Source organism: Mytilus californianus, unplaced genomic scaffold (assembly GCF_021869535.1).
Source record: "Mytilus californianus isolate M0D057914Y unplaced genomic scaffold, xbMytCali1.0.p SCAF_10, whole genome shotgun sequence".
Classification (NCBI taxonomy): Eukaryota; Metazoa; Mollusca; class Bivalvia; order Mytilida; family Mytilidae; genus Mytilus; species Mytilus californianus.
Window position 1 is genome coordinate 59,659,925 of NW_026262582.1, and position 16,585 is coordinate 59,676,509.

At 33.1% G+C, this 16,585-nt stretch overlaps 2 long non-coding RNA genes across 4 annotated transcripts in view; both read left to right on the forward strand.

Moving 5' to 3' along the window:
- Positions 1–16,585, forward strand: part of LOC127718304 (uncharacterized) — a 105,802-nt gene that overhangs the window by 34,509 nt on the left and 54,708 nt on the right. The gene's annotated exons all lie outside the window — the stretch shown is intronic.
- LOC127718305 (uncharacterized) lies at positions 1,062–10,429 on the forward strand. 3 transcript variants are annotated; one of them, XR_007989722.1, is made up of 5 exons: positions 1,062–1,185; positions 1,411–1,481; positions 3,872–4,027; positions 9,392–9,475; positions 10,415–10,429. It is a non-coding gene; the product is annotated as an uncharacterized LOC127718305 (long non-coding RNA). The 3 variants fall into 3 exon arrangements; XR_007989721.1 differs by lacking the exon at positions 3,872–4,027 and adding an exon at positions 7,948–8,103; XR_007989723.1 differs by lacking the exons at positions 1,062–1,185; positions 1,411–1,481; positions 3,872–4,027 and adding exons at positions 5,494–5,558; positions 7,948–8,103.

Genomic DNA, 16,585 nt, shown 5'->3' on the forward strand with positions numbered 1-16,585 from the left:
AAAAGTTGTCAAATTACTGTTGGAGGAACGGTGACGGCAAACTCAATTGACACCGTATAAAATGCAATGGCTATATGTAGTTCATGATACAAGCTTTAAAAATCATCATATTAATTGGTATATAAGAGAAACAATAATCGGAAAGACGGCAACAATTGAGTCTTTTGTAGACGAAACGCGCGTCTGGTGCAAATACAAAATTTTAATCCTGGTATCTATGATGAGTTTATTTACAACCACTGGGTCGATGCCACTGCTGGTGGAGTTTTTATTCCCCAAGGGTAACACCAGCCCAGTAGTCAGCACTTCTGTGTTGACCTGAATTATCATTCATATGGTCATAACTATAAATTAACTGATTACAAAACTTTGAATATTTGATATACTTAGGTTTTTCTAACTCAGGAATAGATTACCTTAGCTGTATTTGGCAAAACTTTTATAGGAATTTTTGGTCCTCAATGCACTTCAACTTCGTACTTTATTTGGCCTTTTTAACTTTTTTGATTCGAGCGTCACTGATGAGTCTTTTGTAGACGAAACGCGCGTCTGACGCAAAAAAAAAAAAAATTGCAATTCTGGTACCTATGATGAGTTTATTTATGTAGCTCCCGTTTTTCCCGTAGCTGAGGAGTAATTCATAATGTTCGGCATACATTTTGTTTTTGTCCAACTTGTTTCAATTGTATTTGTAATGAATGAAAATAATTAAAACAACAATTTAAGTATACTAAGCAGGTTTTTTTTTATGTTTGGTTAAGTTGGTTACCTTTTCCTCGGTGTTTCACGTTATGATTTGATGTTCGTTTGATTTATGTCTTTCTTCTAGAAATTTGTGAACATATTAAAATATAACGCACACGTTATATATCGCTTTAGAGTTTCAATTGTTACATCTTTATGTTAAATGAAATGTGTTTGTGTAAATTGATAACCAATCAAAAATCAAATACTCAAGAGTATGTATTAATATGGCCTAATTCGTTGTTGTGATTAAACGTCATAATATATTTAAAAAACTTCATAGCATTGCGCATAATTTGTTGTTTCACAATGTAGCTGGTCAATTTTGTGAACATCTTGTTACGAAATGTTTTCACTCTTTTTGACATCCATTTATTTGCATATGATAGCATGTTCGGATCTAAATATTAGCGGAATTTGTCCAGCCATAGTTGGCAAAAAGTAGGTACTAAAATATTTACATTTCTATTTCAGGGTTTATAATACATAAACTATTTAGTTGTTTGCTTCTCCGAGTACTTAAACTTAATGTGTACGTACAAATCTATGTCCGAAGACGTTTTGTAATGTGAAACTGTGTTTTTTCACAAGTTAATCCGAGAAAGTTTGAAATATGAAGGTATTCGACATTCGTTCTTACTTATTATTATCGTCTTTATATTTCAGCACATCCCAGAAAGTTGGCATTTATTTGAACTGTTGTCCCAACTTCTACATTGAGAATAATATTTGCACCCGTAAGTAATGTTTTGACAACAAGATCAGTGTATTGACTTCACTCGATAATCATAATTTTTCCATTTTTGTTAGTATGTCTTTATTGTCAGTATATTTAAAAGCAGTATTTTTCGAGAATTGAAATAACGGACAAAGAAGATTTAATAGTAAAACAGCTAGTGCATTTTCTACGCGAACAACATGATATATCATATTCCTTTGTGTCAGAAAAAAATTAAATGTGCAAAGAAAATAAAAGTCCGAAAAAATAGGAACAATTATTGGCTCAAACATACATGCATGTTAGCATTCCCATATGTCATGTATGTTGCATCGACATAATTTTAATTTACTTTTTTTGATTTTCAATTACACCTTTTTATAGATATCATGTTTCTTTACAAAACACGTTACACTGAACATTTTAAACGAAATAATAATGCTCTGCGCAACAATGCACGGAGGGCGGTAGTGTTTTTTTTTAAGGAGCATATAAGCACGAATGGGAAAAATTGCAATAAAGGGAAAAAAATGAGTAAGCAAGATGTTAGGAATTGAATGCTTAGAGCTTATAAGTAAGGTAAATACTGACTATATTATAATAATTCGAAAGAAAAGAAGGAAAAAAGACTAATACTGTTATGGTAGTTTACAAATTTCGTCTTGGTAGGCTTGGATTGTTTTCTGTTGTTCGGTTGAATTGCTGTCTCGTTGACACATTACCCGTGGTCATTCTCTTTTCTTTTATATTTCATAACTTGCAGTGGTCTTTTGATAGCGTTTTGTAATAATTTCTATGAACTTGTCCTTCGTCTTTTCACTAAAAGAGAAATTCGTTTACATATCAAATTTAGAATATACTTAGATAAATCAAATGAAGTCAATCACGTGTTAGAAATGAATGTTTTATGACCGTATTTGGTGTTCTTTAAACTGACACAGTATTCATTAAATGCAATAGATTGGTAAATTCCTTTTGTAAATATGTCAAATAAAGCAACAACAAGAAGTCCAAACAACTAGACAGTAATTGATCACGCATGTCTTAATTTCCAACAAAATCAAACCGAATTGAATAGAGTGAAACAAACATAGTCAATATTAGGTCAACGTCAGACCTAATATTATATGTTTGTATGAGGTACAGAGAGTGAAGAAGGTTCAAGTTTCCTGAGTCCTTCCACAGTTTGTGCCGAATACAAAACGTTGATGTTTTTTCTGACATTGACGTAATATTTCTTTCATCTTAAATGGCTACAATTATAGTAACAAAACGTGTTTCAATCCCCAAACGAGCCCCAGCGTGTTGAAAAAGGTGACGTTACATGAAATCGACACAACAAGATATATCACCATGTTACTATTTGTGGTAAATAAAGACTGAAAATATCCTGGCTACAGTATACATTTATATCCAATACAGTATCGATCAAAACACTGGACGTTTGTTTTGAAAACGTTGTATTATCATGTATTAGTGTTATTTCCTCTAACGCCTTACAACAAAAACTACGATAATCTATGCTTCATCTATGCAATGTGTGAGGTGGTCGCCATTCAATAAAAGTTTTCTTTGTAGTAATACTTTAAATTTCTTGTTTTCAAATTTTTCCTGATGAACGTAAATTCAACAGTCCGGTTCGGACATAGTACATTGATTAAGTGTTATGTTAAATCGTTTTGTCGTTTATAAATTACGAACATTTTATTAACGTAGGACAGACAAAGCTGAATTTTGATTTGTTGAGGTAGTCTATTTCGCTCATGGTTATTTAAACATTGATGAATGAAAATCATGAAAATCGATTCATCCTAAATGAATAGTCGAAGTGTTACTTTGAATTTACGTTTGTTTTCTTTGCTTTAAAAAACACAACTTCTAAGACATGCACTAAGCGTAAGATAACAAATTTATCAAAATAAAGAGATGTTGTGTAATTGCCCATGAGATAACTTTCCTCTGGAGACCAAATGGCATATAAGTTACCGTAAGGCCTTCAACATTGACCAAAACCCATGCACATAGTAAGCTGTCAACGGCCCGAAATGAAAAATGGAAAACAAATGAACTGAGAAAACGAACGGCCTGATTTATGTATACAAAAAAAAAACGACAAACAAAAATGATACAAGTATACAACAACAAATGACAACTACTGGAATGACATGCTCCTGACTTGGGACAGGTACATAGAAAATTAAACAATATGACAAATACATATCTAAAGCAAAATATCTATCATATACATCTATCATCCAATTGGCTTAGCGTAAAGACGTAATTATCAGCCAGAGAAAAACATGTCATTTGCAGTCATAGAAAACATGTCCTTGTGCAACGCCAACATATAGTTTTATATAAAGAGGAGTGATTGCAGTATAATTAAACATGCTGTGATTCATCTTACAGCATGTCCAGCTGGAAGGTATGGCAAGAAATGTAAAGAAAAATGTGTATCAAATTACTACGGTAGCCTGTGTAAACAAATGTGTAATTGTTCTTTGAACGAGATATGCAATAATGTGTACGGCTGCATATGTAAAGACAGCAGTAACTGTTCAGATCGTAAGTACTTACACATTACTAGTATTACATGTATTAGTTTTTCTTGATCAAAAAGTTGTCAAATTACTGTTGGAGGAACGGTGACGGCAAACTCAATTGACACCGTATAAAATGCAATGGCTATATGTAGTTCATGATACAAGCTTTAAAAATCATCATATTAATTGGTATATAAGAGAAACAATAATCGGAAAGACGGCAACAATTGAGTCTTTTGTAGACGAAACGCGCGTCTGGTGCAAATACAAAATTTTAATCCTGGTATCTATGATGAGTTTATTTACAACCACTGGGTCGATGCCACTGCTGGTGGAGTTTTTATTCCCCAAGGGTAACACCAGCCCAGTAGTCAGCACTTCTGTGTTGACCTGAATTATCATTCATATGGTCATAACTATAAATTAACTGATTACAAAACTTTGAATATTTGATATACTTAGGTTTTTCTAACTCAGGAATAGATTACCTTAGCTGTATTTGGCAAAACTTTTATAGGAATTTTTGGTCCTCAATGCACTTCAACTTCGTACTTTATTTGGCCTTTTTAACTTTTTTGATTCGAGCGTCACTGATGAGTCTTTTGTAGACGAAACGCGCGTCTGACGCAAAAAAAAAAAAAATTGCAATTCTGGTACCTATGATGAGTTTATTTATGTAGCTCCCGTTTTTCCCGTAGCTGAGGAGTAATTCATAATGTTCGGCATACATTTTGTTTTTGTCCAACTTGTTTCAATTGTATTTGTAATGAATGAAAATAATTAAAACAACAATTTAAGTATACTAAGCAGGTTTTTTTTTATGTTTGGTTAAGTTGGTTACCTTTTCCTCGGTGTTTCACGTTATGATTTGATGTTCGTTTGATTTATGTCTTTCTTCTAGAAATTTGTGAACATATTAAAATATAACGCACACGTTATATATCGCTTTAGAGTTTCAATTGTTACATCTTTATGTTAAATGAAATGTGTTTGTGTAAATTGATAACCAATCAAAAATCAAATACTCAAGAGTATGTATTAATATGGCCTAATTCGTTGTTGTGATTAAACGTCATAATATATTTAAAAAACTTCATAGCATTGCGCATAATTTGTTGTTTCACAATGTAGCTGGTCAATTTTGTGAACATCTTGTTACGAAATGTTTTCACTCTTTTTGACATCCATTTATTTGCATATGATAGCATGTTCGGATCTAAATATTAGCGGAATTTGTCCAGCCATAGTTGGCAAAAAGTAGGTACTAAAATATTTACATTTCTATTTCAGGGTTTATAATACATAAACTATTTAGTTGTTTGCTTCTCCGAGTACTTAAACTTAATGTGTACGTACAAATCTATGTCCGAAGACGTTTTGTAATGTGAAACTGTGTTTTTTCACAAGTTAATCCGAGAAAGTTTGAAATATGAAGGTATTCGACATTCGTTCTTACTTATTATTATCGTCTTTATATTTCAGCACATCCCAGAAAGTTGGCATTTATTTGAACTGTTGTCCCAACTTCTACATTGAGAATAATATTTGCACCCGTAAGTAATGTTTTGACAACAAGATCAGTGTATTGACTTCACTCGATAATCATAATTTTTCCATTTTTGTTAGTATGTCTTTATTGTCAGTATATTTAAAAGCAGTATTTTTCGAGAATTGAAATAACGGACAAAGAAGATTTAATAGTAAAACAGCTAGTGCATTTTCTACGCGAACAACATGATATATCATATTCCTTTGTGTCAGAAAAAAATTAAATGTGCAAAGAAAATAAAAGTCCGAAAAAATAGGAACAATTATTGGCTCAAACATACATGCATGTTAGCATTCCCATATGTCATGTATGTTGCATCGACATAATTTTAATTTACTTTTTTTGATTTTCAATTACACCTTTTTATAGATATCATGTTTCTTTACAAAACACGTTACACTGAACATTTTAAACGAAATAATAATGCTCTGCGCAACAATGCACGGAGGGCGGTAGTGTTTTTTTTTAAGGAGCATATAAGCACGAATGGGAAAAATTGCAATAAAGGGAAAAAAATGAGTAAGCAAGATGTTAGGAATTGAATGCTTAGAGCTTATAAGTAAGGTAAATACTGACTATATTATAATAATTCGAAAGAAAAGAAGGAAAAAAGACTAATACTGTTATGGTAGTTTACAAATTTCGTCTTGGTAGGCTTGGATTGTTTTCTGTTGTTCGGTTGAATTGCTGTCTCGTTGACACATTACCCGTGGTCATTCTCTTTTCTTTTATATTTCATAACTTGCAGTGGTCTTTTGATAGCGTTTTGTAATAATTTCTATGAACTTGTCCTTCGTCTTTTCACTAAAAGAGAAATTCGTTTACATATCAAATTTAGAATATACTTAGATAAATCAAATGAAGTCAATCACGTGTTAGAAATGAATGTTTTATGACCGTATTTGGTGTTCTTTAAACTGACACAGTATTCATTAAATGCAATAGATTGGTAAATTCCTTTTGTAAATATGTCAAATAAAGCAACAACAAGAAGTCCAAACAACTAGACAGTAATTGATCACGCATGTCTTAATTTCCAACAAAATCAAACCGAATTGAATAGAGTGAAACAAACATAGTCAATATTAGGTCAACGTCAGACCTAATATTATATGTTTGTATGAGGTACAGAGAGTGAAGAAGGTTCAAGTTTCCTGAGTCCTTCCACAGTTTGTGCCGAATACAAAACGTTGATGTTTTTTCTGACATTGACGTAATATTTCTTTCATCTTAAATGGCTACAATTATAGTAACAAAACGTGTTTCAATCCCCAAACGAGCCCCAGCGTGTTGAAAAAGGTGACGTTACATGAAATCGACACAACAAGATATATCACCATGTTACTATTTGTGGTAAATAAAGACTGAAAATATCCTGGCTACAGTATACATTTATATCCAATACAGTATCGATCAAAACACTGGACGTTTGTTTTGAAAACGTTGTATTATCATGTATTAGTGTTATTTCCTCTAACGCCTTACAACAAAAACTACGATAATCTATGCTTCATCTATGCAATGTGTGAGGTGGTCGCCATTCAATAAAAGTTTTCTTTGTAGTAATACTTTAAATTTCTTGTTTTCAAATTTTTCCTGATGAACGTAAATTCAACAGTCCGGTTCGGACATAGTACATTGATTAAGTGTTATGTTAAATCGTTTTGTCGTTTATAAATTACGAACATTTTATTAACGTAGGACAGACAAAGCTGAATTTTGATTTGTTGAGGTAGTCTATTTCGCTCATGGTTATTTAAACATTGATGAATGAAAATCATGAAAATCGATTCATCCTAAATGAATAGTCGAAGTGTTACTTTGAATTTACGTTTGTTTTCTTTGCTTTAAAAAACACAACTTCTAAGACATGCACTAAGCGTAAGATAACAAATTTATCAAAATAAAGAGATGTTGTGTAATTGCCCATGAGATAACTTTCCTCTGGAGACCAAATGGCATATAAGTTACCGTAAGGCCTTCAACATTGACCAAAACCCATGCACATAGTAAGCTGTCAACGGCCCGAAATGAAAAATGGAAAACAAATGAACTGAGAAAACGAACGGCCTGATTTATGTATACAAAAAAAAACGACAAACAAAAATGATACAAGTATACAACAACAAATGACAACTACTGGAATGACATGCTCCTGACTTGGGACAGGTACATAGAAAATTAAACAATATGACAAATACATATCTAAAGCAAAATATCTATCATATACATCTATCATCCAATTGGCTTAGCGTAAAGACGTAATTATCAGCCAGAGAAAAACATGTCATTTGCAGTCATAGAAAACATGTCCTTGTGCAACGCCAACATATAGTTTTATATAAAGAGGAGTGATTGCAGTATAATTAAACATGCTGTGATTCATCTTACAGCATGTCCAGCTGGAAGGTATGGCAAGAAATGTAAAGAAAAATGTGTATCAAATTACTACGGTAGCCTGTGTAAACAAATGTGTAATTGTTCTTTGAACGAGATATGCAATAATGTGTACGGCTGCATATGTAAAGACAGCAGTAACTGTTCAGATCGTAAGTACTTACACATTACTAGTATTACATGTATTAGTTTTTCTTGATCAAAAAGTTGTCAAATTACTGTTGGAGGAACGGTGACGGCAAACTCAATTGACACCGTATAAAATGCAATGGCTATATGTAGTTCATGATACAAGCTTTAAAAATCATCATATTAATTGGTATATAAGAGAAACAATAATCGGAAAGACGGCAACAATTGGCAACAACAACAGATAACCCTTTATCAGTTAAAGGCAATAGAAAAACGTGCTTTGAGGGAGATAGGCTTTTGAAGCGGTGTATGATTTGCACTTACGTGTTAATCAAGTTCTATCTGCATTTGTAGCACATGCCTTGTCTCTTAGGACTTGCGACGAAAAACAAAAACTTTTAACGTATTCCATTGGCATTCAAAACAGCTTTGTATTACTTAAACATCATTTACCGTTGATACATAATATTTCGGTAATTAGATGTTAATGTTGACGTTTTTTGTATTATTGTATTGTCGAATGAACAATATTATTTGCGCGTTGTCGGCTAGTTGTCTTAAAATGTTCAAAATCACAATTTATTTACAGTTCCCTTTTTTTGTATATGTGCATGTATCTGCTTCTAGCTAAATACGAACGTATTTAGCAATGATCCAACGGCTACAAATTCAATCGATCGTGTTAGTGTGTCTAGTTTTGTGAGTAGTTTAACTATTGTACCACTAGGCTGCTATAATTAAGGTTGTGAATTCGAACCTTGCACGTTGAAGGTGCGTTAGATTTCAATCTTTATTGATTAGGATAGTAAGTCTTCAAGTCGAAGGTTGGTGGCTCTGACTTGTGCTAAAACAATCAACATACCTTTAATTGCATATCAGAGAACACTGGTTCCCGGAAGTTGGGTAGTACAAACTCAAGTACTCATGATCTCAGCAACAGGGCAAATATGCCCTCCTATCTTAATTTCGTGTGTTTTTTTTTTTTTATTATTCAAAAGAAAGTTTAAACAAGGGTTCTACAGTAGTTCCAAGTTCTTAAACTTTCATTTGATACCAAAATGATCCAAATATTTTACTTATTGACAAATGTGTAGCTATGCGTAGGAAGTATTTTGTTTAAAATATGTACTACTTTGTTGCATGTTCTTTCTGACCGGGCCCAATAAGTGGTTCTAAACCTACAAACTGATCATAAAAAAAAAAACAATAGTGTGGAAAGCAGCGTTAAACACCAGTCAATCAATCTAGATTTGTGAATAGAACATAACTTTAAACCCCCCAAACAATCTTTTGTTTTGCTCTTATTAGGTGAGTACATGTATAAATCCAAGACAGATATGTTTAATGGTGACCACGATACTTTGCCAACAACAATGAATACATGGACAACAGGTAATTTCCGGAAACAATATGGTTGTTGGTTAAGTTATATGTTCGTTGGAGTTTGAAATATATAGGTGATACGGAATTATCCAGAGTTTGATTTAATGTTCTACAATATCTTATTATCTTAAAGAAATTTTCACAAAGATATAATTTATTGAAACAAATTATGATACAATTACTACTTTGCAAAATTGTTCATGACGTCATATTTAATCAGACATTGTATATATAAGTCACATATATATGTCTCACAATTCGAATGTATGAGAGCCCTTAATTGTTGATGTAGTACATGTTAAACATATGACATCTTTGAAAATAAAAGTTCACACAATATAAAAATACAACACGCGTACGATCTTGAAATGTATTATATTTATGTATAACAGTCGATTATCTTTCACCACTTAATACAATTATACCGATTATTCTATATGTGCACATCACTGATTTCCATGAAAAGTTCAATTACAAATCTTTTATGAAACTTTATAACGCAAGTGTAAATCGATAGTTGTGACAGTGAAACAAACATTAGGATTAAATGATTTCAAAAGCTAGACAATTCAGATTTGTCATATGTACTCGTCGGAAACAAACCAGTTAGGTCGTTTTTACTCTACGAAATATAAATGGCGAGGTTTTAAAACACCATATGTTTGGAAAAAAAAATAAAATTAGTATCAATTTTAGAGAGTTTCATTAATCATAGATATAACTCATATTATCCTAAGGTGTGTTCAACTGTCTCAACTTTTTGTTAATTATTAATTATGAAGTTTTAAAAGGACGTATGTATGTGAACACAATTTAAAGTAAATTTAAAAAAACGATATATTTGTTGTCCTAAAGTCTTTAGAAATTGCACTTAAAAATTTTGCATTTCTGTCTAAGGTAGAAATAATGCACAATCCTGAATTTACAGTACCTATTTTATATTTTCAGAAGGATCACTTCCATATATATATGTTTATATGATCAGTGTATCAGCAGCTCTGCTGTTGGTTTTGCTAGCAAGAGCTTCTGTAAGTTGTCTACGTAACACAAGAAAACGATTTGGTCGAGAATCTCAAATGTTTAGCAGAAAAAATAACCGAAAATCGGCTTCTGACAGACCAGTTAGTAACGCTATGGAACTGAAAAGAGTGTCGTGCATGTCTTCTGCAAGTGCAAGTCGAGATAAAGCATTATACAAAAATCAATATTGTGAACCGTGGGGAGCAACAAGTAGCGTGTAGTTTCAAGAAATGAAATTGAAGATGACTGATCAGCACTATGAGTAGTAATAGTAGTAGTAGTAGTAGTAGTAGTAGTAGTTGTTGTTGTAGTAGTAGTAGTAGTAGTAGTAGTAGTAGTAGTAGTAGTAGTAGTAGTAGTAGTAGTAGTAGTAGTAGTAGTAGTAGAAGTAGTAGTAGTAGTAGTAATAGTAGTAGTAGAAGTAGTAGTAGTAATAGTTGTAGTAGTAGTAGTAGTAGTAGAAGTAGTATTATTGCACCGCGGGTAAATTATCACGTTGTGATTGGTTTAACGCCGTCACGTGGTGACCCCCTATGGATCCGTAGGGGGTTAGTAAATTTCATAGGGGGTTCATGACGTCACTTCTACTGTTAATGGTGACGTCATCTATTAATGTTGTTGTGTTTCATTGTTTATTTTTCTACAAAACACAGCAGAAAAAATACCGCGTGCGATAAATTCGTTATACGGTTCACTACTGACCCCCTACGGACCATAGAGGGTGAATAAAATCCATAGGAGATTTGGCCTTCGGCCTCACCATTATGAATTTTACTAACCCTCTATGGATCCGTAGGGGGTCAGTAGCGAACCATATAACTTATAATAGTAGTAGTAGTAGTAGTAGTAGTAGTAGAAGTAGTAGTAGTAGTAGTAGTAGTAGTAGTAGTAGTAGAAGTAGTAGTAGTAGTAGTAGTAGTAGTAGTAGTATTAGTAAGATTGTAGTAGTAGTAGTAGTAGTTGTTGTAGTAGTAGTAGTAGTAATAGTAGTAGTAGTAGTAGTAGTAGAAGTAGTAGTAGTAGTAGTAGTAGTAGTAGTAGTAGTCGTAGTAGAAGTAGTAGTATTAGTAATCATAGTAGTAGTAGTAGTAGTAGTAGTAGTAGTAGTAGAAGTAGTAGTAGTAGGAGGAGTAGTAGAGATTTACTATAAATGTCAGACTCGGCGTCCGAGTACGAGTACGACTACAAATCATACAGGTAAGCTATAAGGGGTTATCACAAAATAATGTTTACGACTAATTTTGACGTGCTCAATCTTTGTGTGGTGATAGGACAAACCATTTATCAAATTAATTGACTTTTTTTTTACTGAAGGGTAGAGAGTGCGATTTTTGATTAAGCTCGCTATCAGATATGTTCAGAATTTAAAAACGCAACACATATTTATGCTCCAGTTGTATGATAATTTTTACCGATTACATTAAAAAAAAACTTTTCAAGTTTAAAAAATGGTCCTTTCATAAGTGACGAATTATATAAAAGGGGATTGGATAATACAATTGTTCAGGTTTTTTTTATCTATTTTTTTGTTTGGGGGCTGTTTGTTTCCACTGTGTATAGTCTTGGAAAAGACCAGTCTGAAAAATCGTATGAACGACTTTCAAACTCGTGCGCACGACTTAAAAACTCGTGCGCTTTTTCGTATAGAGGCATTCAAACTTTGTAAAAGTTATGTGCACGTGTTTGAAAGTCGTGCGCACCCGTTTTTAAAAGTCGTTCTCACGAGTTTCGAAGTCGTGCTTACCAGTTTTCAAATCGTGCACACGAGTTTCAAAGTCCTGCGCATGATTTTTCAAACTGACGCGTACCAGATTAAATCTCCGTCAAACGGAAATATTTATATTTGCATGGCACTTATGGGGCTCCGTAGTAATGCAAATTCCTTCTCGCATTGATTTTGATGAATATTTCTCTGTCTAAGGTAATAACAAATTTTATAAAAATCTGGCAAGAATTGTACATACAGGCAAAGAAAATGTTAATTTATTTTTGGAATAGACATTATTTTTCATCAGCCATACACGACATACACCAGACAGCAGATAACTAGAAAGCCGGAACACAAAAAAGAGAAAGTGTAGGAAGCTCAACAGACTCATTGCAGAATACCAAGCCTCCGTTGAACATGTTATTAGCGAATTGAAATGTTATAAAGTCATTGGAACTCGTTGGAGGCTTCCTCGACATATAAGTAAAGCCAGAGTTAAAGTTTGCGGTAGTCATTGTTTTGTCAGTCGCCGAAAACAACTTTTCAGTTGATACTATAATGATTAAAGTACAATGTTTACAATATTTTGTTATTTTGAGAACGCCTCCGTCATTTAAACTGTCTTACTCTGACTAGTATTCGGACTCGGGTCGGAGTCCTACACTTATTGTAAATCTCTAGTAGTAGTAGTAGTAGTAGTAGTAGTAGTAGTAGTAGTAGACAAGTAGTAGTTGTTGTTACAGTAGAAGTAGCAGTAGTAGTAATGAAGGAAGTATTTTATTGTATCTTATAATCATTTTAGTTAATAATATATACATTGTTTGTAATTTGTTTATTTATAGAGTTTTTCAGTGATGTCTATCATTCTTTTATACTTAATACAAACAAATTTTAACTCATACGTTGACTTATAGTTTATTAATCAGTGATAAACGTATAATTTAACGATTCATCCGCTAACATGATGATTTTCGTAAACTGCAGCAACTAATATAAAAATTCTGACTAAATAGATAATGTACTAAATGTGTTTTCCGAATAATTTGTTGGAGACGGTGTTTTGACATAAAATTATCTTCGACCGGCGAGTTTCATATATTCATTGGGTATCGTTGGTCTCTTGTTTACGCCCGTTTGACCTTCATTAAGAATATCATTCACAGAAAAGTCTTAGAAACCCATGGATTTTCATAATTTCGATATCAATGCCATGATTGTTAACACTGAATTTCGAGTGCTTCTGGAGTATCATTCCTCAAATCCGCTCTATCCTAAAGATATGGTGAAAGTCAAAACATTACAATATTTGGATGAAGTAGCAAGATTATTAGAAACGGTCAAAATATATTTCGGTAAATTTTGCCTGATTGACTGAATGCTTAACTCAAGTATACTCTCTATTGTTTTCGACTGGTATGATAAGAATCCTAATTTGGCTACTGATTTGACACAAATGAAAATTGTGTATTATAATTTCCAAATTATGCTAGTTTTATATTAACTGTATATGATGGCATAATCTGTCCCTACTAACGTACATTCACATGATTGCCTGACCTTTAAAGTAATAAATCAATAATCAATATGCACCAACAGTGGAAACACTCACGTACAAACATTTTCACTGAACTAGTACATAATATTGTTTAGGGGCAAACTGAAGCCCGCTCCAGGTGCGGGATTTTCTCGCTGTGTTGAAGACCCATCATTTTCGCTAGCCGAGGGTTACGATCAAGCCCCCTCCTCTCTACCCTTGGCCGATTAAGCCAACATTTGTGATAATAATGTTGCGCCTTCTATCGGTTGATAAAAGTCACGCCCATTCCGAATACATTATTCTTGACCAATGGTAGAACTCAGTAGCGTCTAGAGTTTACAAACTTCGTAAGCAGGAATCGAAAATATACGTTGACATTCCAACATTTGCGCAAGAAACATATTAAGGAACTTCTATTAGTTGATTAAGAACATTTAATTTTATTTTTTGTTGTTACGGGGGGGGGGGGGGGAGGGGGGGGGGTAAAGACTTGTTGCACAATCAGCATGTATCAACATTTTCTACATTAACACGTGATCAGGTAAAGGTCCCTTTTTGATTATATACAGCGAGTTACGACTGCGACTAATGGAAAGCATTACCTCGTGGATCAGAAATTCTCTCTTCAGGTTGCACTTCTGTCAATATAGACAACGCAATTTCCCATAAGGACTCCCTTTGCGGCTAAAACTGTGCCACTTTTACTATGAAGTTTCGTAAAAAATTATATCCTAGAATGGAAAGTTAATATGCACTACTATTTTATTCAAAGGTCAAAACATAGGGCTGTGCGGCATGTTTTCAACATTTATATGCCCCAAACGTCTGGGAGCTTTAATTTATACTAAAATTCTGCACTACACCTACCTTCACTGCTGGTTTTCCTCAGAATTCAATTTTCGCTGCTATAATGTGTTTTTATACTGGTAACATTTCCAAGTTATGTCTCTATGAGATGAAACATAGAGATCATATCTGGGAACCAGTACGTAAACAAAACAAAATATCTATGCATATTATATATCTCCCCAAAAGAGGCGTGGCTTGTGAAACAGCTGAATTTACAAAGTGCAACCTATACTAACATTTACTCAAATAGAAAACTCTTGAATAACACTTTTTCTCACACCTATACTTATTTATCAGAATTATAGCCTTAAAGAAATCACTGCATATACTCTAACTTCTCTTTAACAGTACATTGTATCCCCCCACCCCTGTTTCAATTTTTAAAGACTTTGAAAACAAGACTTTAATTATTGTCAGCTTACCCTATGTGCATGTTTTCTGACATGTAATGTCTAGAGAACCTGTTGGAACTTATTCTGGTAACAAATTGAAAGCATTTCAGAATACTATAAATGTAAAGTTTAGTAGTTAATCATTTCAACATTCAAGATTATATAAAGTATCCAATTCTGCCTCTGTCTCCAGTCCACATCTTAATGTATTCCTATCTGTCAATAAAAGTTCACAATTTCTGCCTCAAATGGTCAGTTTAGAAATCTTGTCACAACAATATCATTTCTAACCATATATCTAACATAATTTAGCTAATATATGAACTAGAAGTGTTTAAACAAAGCCATATTTGCAAAAGTTGTATGTATGAAGTAACCAGTCTGATGTATGAATTCACTAAAAGTTTTATAGAACTGATTGCTAACATCTGTTTTTTTGCATAACTTCCAAGCACAGTTATTTATTGTTTTCTATACAAAAGACCTTTAAAATAAAAAAAAAAAATCATAGCATTTACAGGTTAAATTATCTGTTATATGGCCCCGGGGGTAGGCATTTGTCTCTGTTTTTTTGCCACTGGGGCCTAAAATTTGTTAAATTATTCTGCTGTTTCTGTGAATATGGCATATTTAGTACATATTTAGGATAGAACCCACTATTGTTAGTTTTATTGAGGTATTTTTGTTTTTCAAGCCTGTATTTTTTTATTCCGTGATAACAAAAAATCACATTCAGGTGTTACGGCTTACTTTTGGGTTATCGACAGGACAAAAACACCACAACAACAATATTCATCAAGGACCCATGAGTTTCAATGACTGCGAAGAGTAAATATAAGCACTTCTAAACAATTTAAATTATATATATTATGAATTTATTTTGCTTTCAGAGCTTCAACATGTTCAAGTAAACTATGCATACTGTAAACTGTGAATCTATGCTGAGTCATCATGGTTAAGGCCATGGATTTTCTCAATCTTCATGAAATATTTATAAAACTTTATATTTGAGTTATTTTATTAAAATCTCTTGAGATAAACCAGATTTGGTTAAATTCTATATGTTCTCTTTTTTACCCAATATAGGTTGCACTTCTGTAAATATAGACAATGCAATTTCCCATAGAAACTCCCTGTGCCACTGTCATTATGAAGTTTCGTAAACAAATATATCCTAGAAAGGAAAGTTAATATGCACTACTATTTTATTCAAAGGTCAAACCATAGGGCTGTGCGGCATATTTTCAACATGTATATGACCAGAACTTCTGGGAGTTTACATTTATTCTTAAATTCTGCACTACACATATCTTCACTGCTGGTCTTCCTCAGAAATCAATTTTCGCCGCTACCATGTGTTTTTTATACTGGTAACATTCCCAAGTTATGTCTCTTTGACATGAAACATTGAGATCATATCTGGAAACCAGTACGTAAAGAAAACAAAATATCTATGAATATTATATATATGCCCCAAAGAGGCGTGGCTTGTGAAACAGCTGTATTTACAAAGTGCAATCTTTATCCGCAAGGGTGGAGAGGAGAGGACTGAACCGTAACCCTTGGCTAGCGAAGATGGAAACCCATCAATGGCCTTGGGCTGTTTTATGCTC